General features: G+C 43.3%; 1 protein-coding gene across 1 annotated transcript in view; it reads right to left on the bottom strand.

Moving 5' to 3' along the window:
* Nucleotides 1–4,956, bottom strand: part of ches1 (checkpoint suppressor 1) — an 85,217-nt gene extending 80,261 nt beyond the window's left edge. The window contains exon 1 of the mRNA XM_042503177.1: nucleotides 4,579–4,956. The gene's annotated coding sequence lies outside the window, so the exon portion shown is untranslated. The remainder of the gene's footprint in view (nucleotides 1–4,578) is intronic.
* Nucleotides 4,957–13,427: the final 8,471 nt, after the last annotated feature.

The following is a 13,427-nucleotide window of genomic DNA, read 5'->3' as shown; positions in this document are numbered from 1 at the left end:
AAAAGGTCTGTTGTTGTGCAGTCAAACAATCAGAGCGTTGTCAGCAGAATTAAGAAAGTAGATATCAGCTGTGTTCGGAAGCACAGAGTAACATAATGCTATGGTTGGACAAATTAAACAAAAATAAGTTGGCTATCGGCGATTGGCTGAGTGCATTACTAGTTGGTATAATTTGGGTATTTTTGGGGCAATTTCTCATTTTGTTTTATTAATTTAAAGGTCTGCCTCTAAAAAGCATGAACACGTCACGTCTTACTCTGTATGAATTAAGAGTTTATTTCGATTGAATCAGATTAGTGATTATTGGAAAAATGTTAAGACTAACTTTGAATTTGTAAAGTTTTACTTGTTGCTGCCAGTGTGTTTCACTTCGAGTTAAAAGAGTATTAAGCTCATCTAAGTTTAGTTAAAAACAGAAACTTGAACTCAGGAGGAGTATGGCTGTATTTTTCTAATTCTGCCTGTTTTCTTGATAATTTGTTTATCATGTTTATTTCTTAGACAAATTGACATGTCAGCAGGTTCAAAATTTTCACTGTTGCACAGTCTGAAGAGATGAAATGCACTGTGGGACGGATGAGAGCGTCCCTTTAGCTCAAGTCATATCTGAGCTTTTTCGGGTACACCAAATCCCCATACTATGCGATTGTAATGCACTGCATACTCAATTTGACGTCATACCTAACGTGAACGGTACATTCGTTTGTGATTTCAAACACAGCCCTGCGATTACATGGCTAGCAGGCTAAGTTGCATTAAAACTGGAGGGTGGACGTTGTGCTTCCACGTTGAGCCGTTCTGTCACCGTGGATCAGACGGCGTTATCTGTGGTAACTGCCATGAGTGCAGGACATAGCAACGTCAACTGGCTAGCCAGTATGTGGGTTTCATTACAGATTTCCACAGAACTTCAGCAATATTTTCGAAATGCCGATAACACAGAATTGCGAGGTGACTGTGTTTCCACTGAGTGATAACATCACTGTTACCATGGCGATGGATGTTCAGAACATCAGCAGCTTTATTTCTATTGCAGCCAACGCACTAGCCGTCATTATTTCCAGTCCAAGGCTACGTAGGCGTGTTATGGAGCCATGATGGAAAGGCGAGCCCCTTATACGCGGGAGCGTCCATGTATGAGGGATTTCTGGGAGCTGACAGTCCACGATTTCACAGAGGAATTGTGGATTCAAAACTTGATCTGCTCACCTTTCTCAGAGTTATGTGATGCAATAACAGCTCTTGTAGCTCCTGCTGCATCATGAGGGAGCCAGTTCCTACTGACAAGCTCATAGACACAGCATCACGTGACCTAGAAAAGACTAAAAAGTGTTTCCATTGCAGTTTTCAGAGATATGACTTTTTATAATCACCTGAAATACTGCCTCATGCGAGTGTAAACATTTTTTTGCAATATGTGGGAGTTTTTTTTCTAAATTGTTGTTTCTATTAGGCGTATTTTATATTCACAATTCAAATTTGCGCTATTTGAGGATTAATGGACATCCGCTCAGTGAGATGCACACACACAGGAACTCACTTGCATTAACAGGCGAGCGCAGACGGACTGTCAACCGCAACAAAGGACAGAGGAACTCAATATAACACACAGAGGGAGCATGACTTCATTCTCTGCTCAGGACGCCAATACTCCGCTGTATCCTAACATAGCTAATAGCTGTTAGCTGCTATATTAATGCTCTGACTGTCAGATTCAGCTCCTTTAATGACTGATGTGGCTATAATAATTTTTTTCATTTGGGGGGGTGGAGAGGTGGACGCTGCCTTTAATTAGTTTAACTATATTTAGTGCGGTTAAATCCAGTGGGAATCAAACCCTGGACAACGGCAGTGCGGCTCCGTCATGTACTGAGACAGAAGTAACTCTTAGTGGCCGAATCTTTACAGCAGCTTTAGGAAACAAAACTTATTCTACTACTAAGACCAAAAAAACAGAAGTGGAGCAAGTACTCAGATCCCTTACTTGAGTAAAAGTACCAATACTGCACTGTAAAAATGTAATGTTACAAGTAAAAGTCCTGCATTCATATCCTAACCTACACACAAGTATGCAAGATCAGCAAAATGTACGTTTTATGTAAAAAAAATTAACAAGGCGGGGACAAAATCAGGTATTTTTGACGAGATGCCGGGACATTCAACAGCCATGTTTCAGGGGTCACTCGAAAGTAAAGCTGTCAAATAAATGGAGTGGACGGCAGCAAAACAAAGTGTTTTTAACAAGACATTTCTGATGAGAAAACCGCATATTTTTAACAAAACGTGGGGACATTTATCAACCACTTTCTGCCAACAAAACCAGTTCTTGTTAACGCGATGTCGGCACATTTAGCAGCTGTGTTTCTCACCACAAAACCAGGAGTCTGAACCCAAAATAGACAAAAACATTCATCTGAAAAGTCACGTGTAATTGAGGCTGTCAAATACATGTAGTGGACGGCAACAAAACCAAGTATTCTTAACAAGACATTGGCACCTTTAACAGCCGTGTATCTCACAACAAAACTGAGTATCTGAACCCAAAACAAACAAAACAAATGTCTTATTTTGAAAAGTAACTACTAACTAAAGCTGTCAAATACACGTAATGGAGTAAAAAGTACAGTATTTCCCTCTGAGATGTAGTGATTTTAAGCAGAAAGTGGGATAAAATAAAAATAGTACACAACAAGAATCTCACCTTTGTACTCAAGTACAGTACTTGAATAAATGTACTTCATTAAATTCCCCTGCACAAGACAAAGGTGAACCTTTACAACTGAAATGCATAAATTCAGTGTCAACACTGACTCTTCTGTGTGCTCTTTTCACTGAGTTATCACATCTACGTAAGAGAAGTCAGGATATTATCACTTTTGCTGATTTCGTGTTTACCTTTAAGAACTAAATGCACTTCTGCAGCACAGTTTTTTTAATTTTCTGACTGTGCATTTCAGACGCTCTGCCATATGGCTGATGGGCCACAGCTGACCAGAGCACAGCGGTGGGTTACAGTGCAGCTCCAGGCACGGCCAATACAATCAGAAATATTAAAGCAGCCACTTTTGAGTATTTACGCTGAATAAATCATGCGCCGGCGTCTGTGCTTTTATTCAAAACACAGACTGTTGAATTCATTCACACATGAATTATAGATCCATTATGGACTGTTTTAGCTGCGTTGAGGGAATCAGACCAACAACAGTTGTTCTGAGAGCACTAACCCACTGAGCCATCCATACCAATTATCTGTGTCTGGGGTGGAGTCTGAATTCAATATTCAATTTACACAATTCAATCTCACATCAAGAGCCCACGAGTGAAAAAGAGCTGTAACGGACCAAAAAAAAAGTCTCTAAAGTGGAAAAGAAGCGGGCCAACTGAACGTCACGCCACAGGGGTGTCCATTGAGAGACAGGCAGAGGTGGAGGGGCGAGAACTCCATTGAGCGCAGCCATGGGGGGTCAATATGTGAATGAACGTTTGGCATGGAGGTGAATTATGAATGAGCAGCACTCCGAGCACTCCTGGAGAGAGCATGTCAGCCCCCGTCTCCTCCGCTCCGTCTCCTCCATCATCCCTCGCTTCCTCTCCCGTCTCATCCCTCGGATTAATCTCCTCATCTGCCTTATTCTCGGTCATCTGATTCCACCACCCACCCCCCCTTAACCCTCCTCCACCTCCTGTCTCCAGACACATACACACACACACACACACACACATGCGGCGTCTGTCTTTCACACACATATTTACAGTGCTCAGTAGCAAAAGATAATATAAAAGCAAACAGTTCTGCACGTGCAGCGGCGTGCATTAACTGCTCTCAGGCTCTCTCTGACACACACACACACACTCACACACACATTTCTCCCAGCTGTTCTGCTGGCCACTGAGCTTGTGTGTGTATGTGTGTGTGTGTGTGTGTGTGTGTGTGTGTGTGTGTGTGTGTGTAGTCGTCTGTGTGTAATCCAATGTGCTGCTGCTCAGCCTGTGCCACGCTCTCTCCTCTGTTGCTGTGCGTCTGATCAGATCTGCCTCCCCTCAACCTGTTTGCCGTATATGGCACACACACACACACACATACACGTACGCACACACACGAGAAGAAGCTGCTACTATCAAGTGAGAAAATGCATTATGTGATTTTGCAGCCCAAGAGTGTGTGTGCACTGGAAACTCTGCACACACACACACACACACACACACACACACACACAATGCATGAGAAGGAGGGTGAAAATGGACCTCTTTTTTTCTGTAGCTCAACTTCAAGTACCTGAGAAGTGTGTGTGCATGTGTGTGTGTGTGTGTGTGTTGGAATGGGTTCACGCCGTTACCCTAAAAAAAAAGTATCCACTCCTTTTGATCCCTTCACTCCAGTTTGCAGCGGTCAGCTCAGCTCGCTTTACACACTTTGGCCTCTTTTTAGCTCGTGGAAAAACAACCCTAAACACACACACACACGCTCGCACACACACACACACAGATGTATATATAGGCACACACTCAGAGCCACGCAGCACATGTCAACACCCCGCACACACACACAGATCCGCGTGAAAGCCCCCCTAAAGTCACCTTAGGATCCTGGTGTGCTCCAGACGTCTTCGCAGTCCTCTGTCACACTTCTCCCCTCCTTCCTCCCTTCCTTCCTTCCTGCCTTCCTTCCTTCCTTCCTTCCGTGGCTGTCCGTCCGTCCTCCCTCTCTCTCTCTTCGTCTCGGTGCTCGGTCAGTTCCCACCGTTTTTCCCCTGCTCCTCCATATCCGCCCCGCCAGTCGTTTCTGCCGCCGAGCAGCGAGCGTACCTTCACACACACACCACGCGCGCACACACACACACGAGCCGCCGCGTTCCTATAGTCTCGCTCGCTCTCTGTTTATCCCTCTCTGCGCTCGCGCTCTCTCTCCTCTGTCGGAGAAGAGCTCGCGGAGTGTGTGGAAGTGTGTGTTTGTGTATGTGTGTGTATACGTGTGTGTGTGTGTGTAAGTGTGTGCAGCCTGTGTGTGTGTTTGTGTGCCTTGTTGCCCCGCCAGCAGCAGAGGACTTCCCCCGGAGCCCGCCCCCGGTCCTAGCGCCGGTCAGCTTCACTGAAAGAATGCTATTGTGTACGGAAGGTACAATCAAAGATCGTCTATGGTCTGGACAGGACCATTCACACGCATTTTTGGCCTATATTGCATCTTTGATTTTGTTTTCTTAAAGCCTAAAAAGCCTACATTCTAGGCACAATTATTTTAAAAACAAGAAAAGCAAAAATGTATGCTGTTTATTTAAGAAAGACAATAAAGAAGAATCCTCCACCTAAGAAAAGAAAAAAAAAACTATATGGAAGCTGAATGCCTTCAATAATAAAACAGTCTCTGTTTTCCAAACTTTATCAAGAATTCTAGGACAGTTTTCATTTTAAAAGATCTTTTTTTTCTGATAAACAAGATCATAATCTCAGAATTTGTGAAAGGTTTAAAAACAATCTGTTTTTGTTTTTCTGAATTAACGAGATAATGTTGTTGATTGAGAATTGATGGAATTCTCCTCTCCTTAATTCAGAAAAACAAGCGCATGTTTTTTCTATAAAAACTACCTCCAAATTCTGATAATAAATAAAATACAGGAGATTAATAATAAGCTGATTTTTCTCAGAATAGCAAGATAATTATCTCATAAATTCAGAAAAGCTAGCACAAAGACAGATTTTTTTTCTATGAAAACTTCTCTTATGAGATAATAATCTCATGTGATCCTCTTAGATCTCATAAAATCAGAGAAACAGAGTATTTTTTTCATGAAAACTTCTCATAATAAATCTCATTAAATTAGACAAACATGGCATAACTTTACATAACAATTCTGAGATAATCAGAAAAAGAGGGCAAATATTTTTTCCTCAAGTGAATGCATTACACTGCCATAACTTGTCTGTCAGCAAATTCTATTTTGAATTGCACACACTCCTACCACCACAATAAGGAGAAAAATCTCACACAAAATTATCAAACCTTATATGTAACCATTGTGTTTTCATTGCAGGAAAACTGCACATTGGAAGCTCATCACTGTCAAGATGCCACAAACATAATCTCATCACAGCACAAACTTGCAGAGCGTGCAAACCTCTGCTACAGACAACACTGTCTTTAACTAAGAAGAAAAACGTGCAGACGGCTGCCGTTCCATCCGTCTGTGGCTCATTTAGAGCAGTTAACATCCAAAAGGTAAAATGCAGGGTTTTTTTAGTCAGTAAGTTGTTTTGAGTCTGTACTGGAGTGGTCGCTATGGCAACAGCAGGGCAGGAGCAGAGAGCCATGCAAGGGTGTCGGAGCTGTTATAGACGCAGGATGGAGGGGGACGTGTCCTCTGCACATGATCACATGTCTGAGCTCTGTCTCACCTGTTTGTTCTCATAATAAATTATTATTTTAATGTTGTCAGCGTCAAGTTCAGCTGCCTTTAAGAGCACTTCCTTTATAGTGTATGTGTGTGAAAATCATCCAAGCTTATTCACACACACAGAAAACACACACACACTCACACTCACACTCACACTCATCCATTGTCAAAATAGTTTCTAAACTTCCTTTCGGTGTGAAGCACAAATGAGGACTGTAACTATGACAAACACTCTTCTCCTTTTTTTTTTTGTATTTCGAACCGAGTGAGTCATCCTCTCAAACTTACCGAATCTTCGGTGCAGCTACCTTCTTCCTCATCTCCCTGCACCTCCCTCCCTTTTCTCCCTCCCGTCCTTCCACAGAGCGTCATCAGGTTGCCATAGCAACGGCCCGCCTATGGGAGACAGAGATCAGATCATTATGGACCATGGGATCCAGAAACTGAAGGACATGATTTTTTTTTTTTGTGCGAACACAGGAAGTGGGAACCCTTAACAGGAAAGCTTGAACTGGTTTTTGGTTAAACACTCGAAGAAGCTGCGTGTCTCAGCAGAGGGAAGTTTTGCTGCTGTTGTCGATCCGTTTAGACCCTTCAAAAAACATAACTTATGCATGTCTGCCATCCCAGCATGTGGCTAAAAATACATTTGATTAGATATGCAAATGGAGTGTTTTGAGGTATAAACAGTTGGCCCCAAGAAACGGTTAAAGCAGAACTTGCTCGCACACTTGTGAATTAATGGATCTGACAGACGTGGCAGCGATCGGCCCACTGAAAGCCCACAGTCAGGAAATCCAAATGTGCTCTCATTTTATTTATGGGTGGGGAAATCGAAGTGGGAAAAGTGCACTGCAGCATGTTCAAGTCGAGAGATGGAAGCACAAAATACACCGAGGAAACTGTTTTGTTTGATAAAGATCAAAGAGAATTGTTGGGAGAGAAAGAAGTGTGTTTACGAGTCCTCGGATCCAGGCTGCCTCTCCCTGCCCCTGTTATTAGTGGGAGGCCGAGTGTGTGTGTTTGTACTGAGAGCCCACAGGGCTGCATTAAACTGAAGTGACAGTGGGGATCTTTAAGATGTCTCCCAAAGTTTGCCATTGAGGGAGATCTTATCTCTGAGAGGAGAGGAGAGGAGAGGAGAGGAGAGGAGAGGAGAGACTAAAGACAATGGAGATGGAGGGACAGAGTACGGCAGGGTTCAGGTAGCAACATTTTTTTCTACCTAAGGTGATACATGACCCGCCCTGCTCTGCCTTTGGTTGGCTAACTTTGATACAACAGCCCACTCTCTCTACGAACTCCACCTTTCACGTCCACCCAGAACACGGCTGGATGGTGTCAGACGAGAATGTGCTCAGACTGAACCTGTGGCACTCTTATCGTAATTTACTTTTTTTTTATTGCTTTTCAACAAATATTGTCACAAACAAAAACAATAACAGTACCACAAAAAGAGGTAAAAGATAAAAAATACACCCCCCATGAAATAAAAAACGCAAACAAAACAAAACAAACAAAGAAACCATGTACACGGGTGAGCAATATTTTCAACAAACACTATGGCCGTGGCATTCTTATTATTTACCGTGTCCACATGCCAGGTACAAGGGTGGCGTCATTTGAGAATGCCGCCAGACGGACGGTCATGTGCATGAAACGCTGAAGGGCAGTGTCAGGTAATAACGCAGCCGGTCAGGTAATATAGGTAGTGTGAGTGTGCGGGGTGGGTGGATGGGTTCCAAAAACAACTGACTTTTGTGCAGGAGTGCAGAGTTCCTGTGTGGATGTGAGGGTTTTTTTTCTACACCTTACCATGAGCCTTTTACCATCACAATGGTCCGTGTCGGTTGGCGTGTGCTGTTGCGTTAACATAAGAATGCTGCTACACGCACCATGTGCATTTGTTGACATCACGGTAACGGTATCCCGAAATGTAAACAGCAGATGCATGAAGGATACCTTCATGCAGAAGGTCACTGACAAAGTGGCAACATGTGACGAGTCGGGATGAGAACGTGTTGTAGACATCGACACCAAAAGCTGCCTTTCATGGTGGTATGATATGATAGAGAAAGGTGTCAGTTTACGGGCAGGCGGCACCTCTCACGGCAGTATGATACTCCAGCACATTCTCATCCTAAGCTGTCACATGTTGCCTCTTCGTAGTGCGCTCCTGCGTCTACATATTACGTTTTAGGTATCTTTCTACACCTGCTGTTTATGTTCCAGGATGCCACTACTGTGATGTCAATAAATGCACAATGTGGCTGCATGTGGTTATGTTTAGGCAACAAATGCACATGACAACCAACCTCGAGACATCAACAAACGCACATACTGGCACTGATGGTAAAAATTAGGGGATAAACGGTGTAGAAAAAAAACATCACATTCAGACATGGAGCAAACACCATTTTACAACCGTGTAAAACCAAGTGAACTTTGAGTTATTTTAAGGTACGTTGTAACTATGTTTCTTTCTATAAACCAAACCAACGTAACTTGACGTGTGATGCATGACATCATTTGTGGAGCTCTTATTTGTTAGCTTCCGTATGAGCTGTCTGAGGATAATTTGATTTATCTGCAGAAAATCATGTCAAAACTTTCTTTGTATGAAGCGCCTTGGTAGGTTGATGGTTATAGTGCATGTCGTGTTACTGAAATAAGCAGGAGTCCCACAGTTCCCTCCCTGTTTCCAGTCTTATTTGTCATCTGTCAGACAAAGGTGAAAATACCAAATAATCTTAAAAAAAGTTTTCTGTGTATTTGCTGTTTGTGTAAATGGTTCTGACACTCTGCAGAATGATTAACGGTTACCATAGTTTACTGCAGTAAAGATATTAATGATCCCCTTCGTCATAGATGTTTCCCCTATTGATCACAGAGATTCTTGAATTTGATTGTAGCGAGTAACCCTGGCAACCATCGGAGTCGGGCTGATTGCGGCTGTGTTCCTCTGCCAGACGACCGAATGTGAGTTGGTTTGAGCCCAAGTTTGGCTGCAGATGCTGCAGATCTGGCTCGATGTCCGGGGTGCAGAGTCGGGTCAGTTTGAGCTGGGAATCAGATCCAGAACTTAGTCAAGCTGAAAGACTGATGTCCCATTTACACCTGACACAAACCTGTGATCTGTACCTGGATAGGTTACCCGAATAATGACATCTGGTCATGGGCCTCTGCATTTACACCTGGTATAACTAAGTAACATATATGTACTTAGTGGGAGATTTTGACCTGAAAGAGAAAAAAAAAAGCCCTCGACGAGATGTAGTTCTCAGGGGAGCTCTCCAGAACTGTTGGTTCTGAAAACGCCTAATGTCCTTAAAAATAAAATACTTCTTGATTAAAATAACAAAAGTTTTGTGTTCCAGTACGTCACCAGAATGCAGCTGGAGGTTACACGCTGAAGGAAATAAAGTGCAGGTCATTCTCGAAGGATTAAGAATCACAGATTAAAGGGGCCGTTCACACGGCAACGGTTCTTGCATGTGTTGTGCGTGTTTTTGGGGGCTTGAAAAGGCAAACTTTTGAAACCTGGTTCAACAGTGTAATTTTTTTAAAACTCCATCCCTTCTGTGACTACTGACAAAGTGCGGATCCTGTAAGAACGGTAGTCACAGCCGCACTTCACACATGTGCATTACATTTCAGACTGACAGCCATGTGCAAGTTGGACAACAATGAAGGTGTGGCGAAGGGATGACGTGTTTTTGTAGGCCAATCAGGAAGTTAGCATCGCACTGGTTCCCTCGTCAAAAAGCTTATGGGATTTTCAATTATCGCCAAAAATAAGCTCTCAAGTTTATGAGACTTACACGTTTTGTTCAGCATGATAATCTTCACAGATAAACACCATTTATGTGTGTTTTGAAACGTAAATGAAATTGCCAGAAGCAAAAAGCTATTGTTAGGCTACACACGAACTACATCGTGTTCGCACGACTTAAACGTCACCACTACAAACACTGTAAAAACACGTTAAATCACAATCGAAAATTATTACAAACAGATAAATCTACAAGTCTGAGCGCAACTCTGTAGAGATGTAAAGGTGGCGAGTGGGTTTAATTATTTGCTGTGTCGCTGTGATGACGTCTAACGTCCCCGACTAACACTGCAGTCACTTTGAGACACTTGTTAGCAACCGCCTTTTTTAAGACGAGTAAAACCTTAAAAGTTCAGAAATTGGGTTTAACAACAAAACATCTAAATATCTTTACCATGCGTTAACCACAGACCTTATTTAAAGCATTTCACCAAATACAGATTCAAAAAACCCAGAGACTTTGAGACAGGGGAACCGGACGTGCAAAAATGCTGACGGACTCCGCTTTTTTGTAGGGCCACTCTCATCTTAATGTGACCTAATGCTAATGGTAACAAGGTGAAATTTGGTAAAATGCTGACACACAAACACACACGCACACACACAGTATGGACGTACTGTAAATATGAACGCATGCGTACAGCCCTGAGACAGTGAGCGGCCTGGGGGGCGTCCATCCATTCATGATCCTTCATTCTTTAAATGGGGCTGCCATCTTGGCCTGTCTACCCACAGGCCTCGGCAGGGCGGAGGGGAGGGTCAGCAATCATGTGTGTGACAGGAAACAGGCAGGCGTATTGGCTGTCAATCAAACCGCCTCTTTATTTCCTCCGTCTCTCCGTGTGTATTTCTCCGCTTTTCACTGTCTCTCTTCTCTCCCTCAAGTCTGACAAGCAAAAGATTTCCACTTACTTCAGAGAGGGAAAATCACTGAGAGTCTTCTTTTACCATTCCCTCTCTTCCTCGCACGCACACACCAAGACACACACTCTTTGTCTCATATGTCTGAAAGACAGCGAGCAGTGGTTTGTCATTGTAACACTTTAGTGGACTGTGTTTCCAAATCATCTCTTAGACTTTTTCTGCAGACAGGCAGACACCAAACATTCCTCAGAAGATGGAGAAGAGAGGGAGAGAGAGGCAGGAAGTTATGTACTCTCTCTCTCTCTCTTTCCAAATGCAGCTGAGCGCTCCACACGGATCGATAGTAATCCTCGGTGGGAGCCGTTTATTTGGGAATGTGTGTGAGGCCCGGTGGGTGACAGAATCCACATTCACACTCACACATGCGTGCGACATTATAAATCTCGCCGCAGCTGGAGTCGCACACGTAAACGGTGCAGACAAACTGAAACTTGCACACGCCGACATGCACACACACACTCGGCGCGCTCAGGGCCTGACTACGCAGCCTCCTGTTGGGCCAGGCTCTCCTCTCTCCTCCACTGAGCAGGACTCACAGGGCTCCAGGCTGGAGGAGGGGACCCAGTGTGTCTCTACACTGTCCCCTGCCAAGGTCTCTGTTTCTGGGGATGGCAGCTCTCAGCAGCTGGCTGCGCCGGAGCTCTCTGTGTGCTGACTCCAAGCCGCTGGCTGTCGAGTCCTGCCAGGAATTTATAATTCTACAATCACAGAGGAACTTTTTTTTTTTTCCCCTGACCAATATAAGACGGGATTCAATTTTTCAGACACCAAAACTATGGAAGCGCGATACATTCACTTGAGAAAAAAAACAAGTTGTTTTTCTGAAGTAACAAGATTATCATCTCACAAAACAATCATGGAATTCCTGGAAAAACAATTCTGCTCTTTATGAGATTATTATATCATGAATTTAGAGAGAAAAACAAGAACAGAACTTTTTTTTCTCCATAAAAACTTTTCTCACAATTCTGAGATAACAATGTTTATTAAAAAAAACAGGGCAAACGTTTTTTTTCCCCTAAAAACCAGTTCAAACAGCTGCTGCCATCTTGCACTGGTGATGTCATTTGGAGATGGCAATCTGTGCGGTGGCGATATCCGCAGTGGGCAAGTTCACGCCAAAACACTCAAGCGACCAATCGCAAACAGCCCCACTGAATGCGAGCGAATCACTCGCTGTTCTCTATGTCGTGTTTTTTAAACAGTGAACTATAAAGGGAATAACTGAATGAGATTTCGGACACTATGCTGAAATCTTCTTCCTCCAGAAATTCACGAATGAATTGCATTGTGGTATTCGGGAGTAAAATGTAGGGTGCATCATTTGTGCACTCAAATTTGCTGTGCATTGTGGGTATTTTATAGTGAACTATATAGTGGATGAAATGATATGCTGAGAATTCAAACACTACAAAATGGTGAACACAATATATAGTGCACTATTTCCATGACGGTACGGTTTCAAACACAGTTTTTACAGTCATCATCGTCATTTATCAACGTCCTGCCCCATGACACTTCGTCCTATTTCAAAATAAAGTTACAGCATAGGTAAAACACTTTGTTTTAGATCTATTTCCTGAAGGTTTAGGCAGCTGCTGCTGGCATTAAAACTGTCACTGTCCTGTGCGTGTCATAACACCACGAAAGGTGCTTCTTTGCTTCTGATGCCAACAGCTCAACAGACATGTAGAAAACTAGCTGGTTCGGAGAGTTTTTGTCGCCTCTCTTCAAAAACACTTAAATTATGTCGAATTCAAGGAATGAAATACTAAAGGAGAGTAAACGGCATGTAAGAACACACAAAAAGGTCATCAACTAGTCCGAAGTCAGAAAGCTTTTAGCATATCTCTGAACATTTTAGTGCCTCTTTCTGGTGAGTGAGCAGTGCCAAGCTATTAAGAACACCATAACTTTGTTTTTTTGACCGTGTTGCTCCGTTGGCACTTTTACTAATTAACACCATCTCCTGCACATATTATTAGAAATCACTGCAAATGGGATTTTAAATTTTCAGAGAGGACGCTGTGGAGGATTTGTATTGGGGTCCAACAATCACACCTAAACCTCTGGAGGGTTTGTTTGGCAGCATGCTGTGAGGGCTTGTCTGGGCTTGCTGTTGGACTTTTTTGGGGATCAGTTTGGATCTCTGGGCCGAAACGTTCCCCCCCGGGGCAGCCAGGGCAGGTCCAAACACACACACACACACACACACACACACACACACACACACACACACACACACACACACACACACACACACACACACACACACACACACC

Source organism: Plectropomus leopardus, chromosome 16 (genome assembly GCF_008729295.1).
Source record: "Plectropomus leopardus isolate mb chromosome 16, YSFRI_Pleo_2.0, whole genome shotgun sequence".
In the NCBI taxonomy this organism is placed as follows: Eukaryota; Metazoa; Chordata; class Actinopteri; order Perciformes; family Serranidae; genus Plectropomus; species Plectropomus leopardus.
This window is presented reverse-complemented; position numbering and strand designations above follow the sequence as displayed.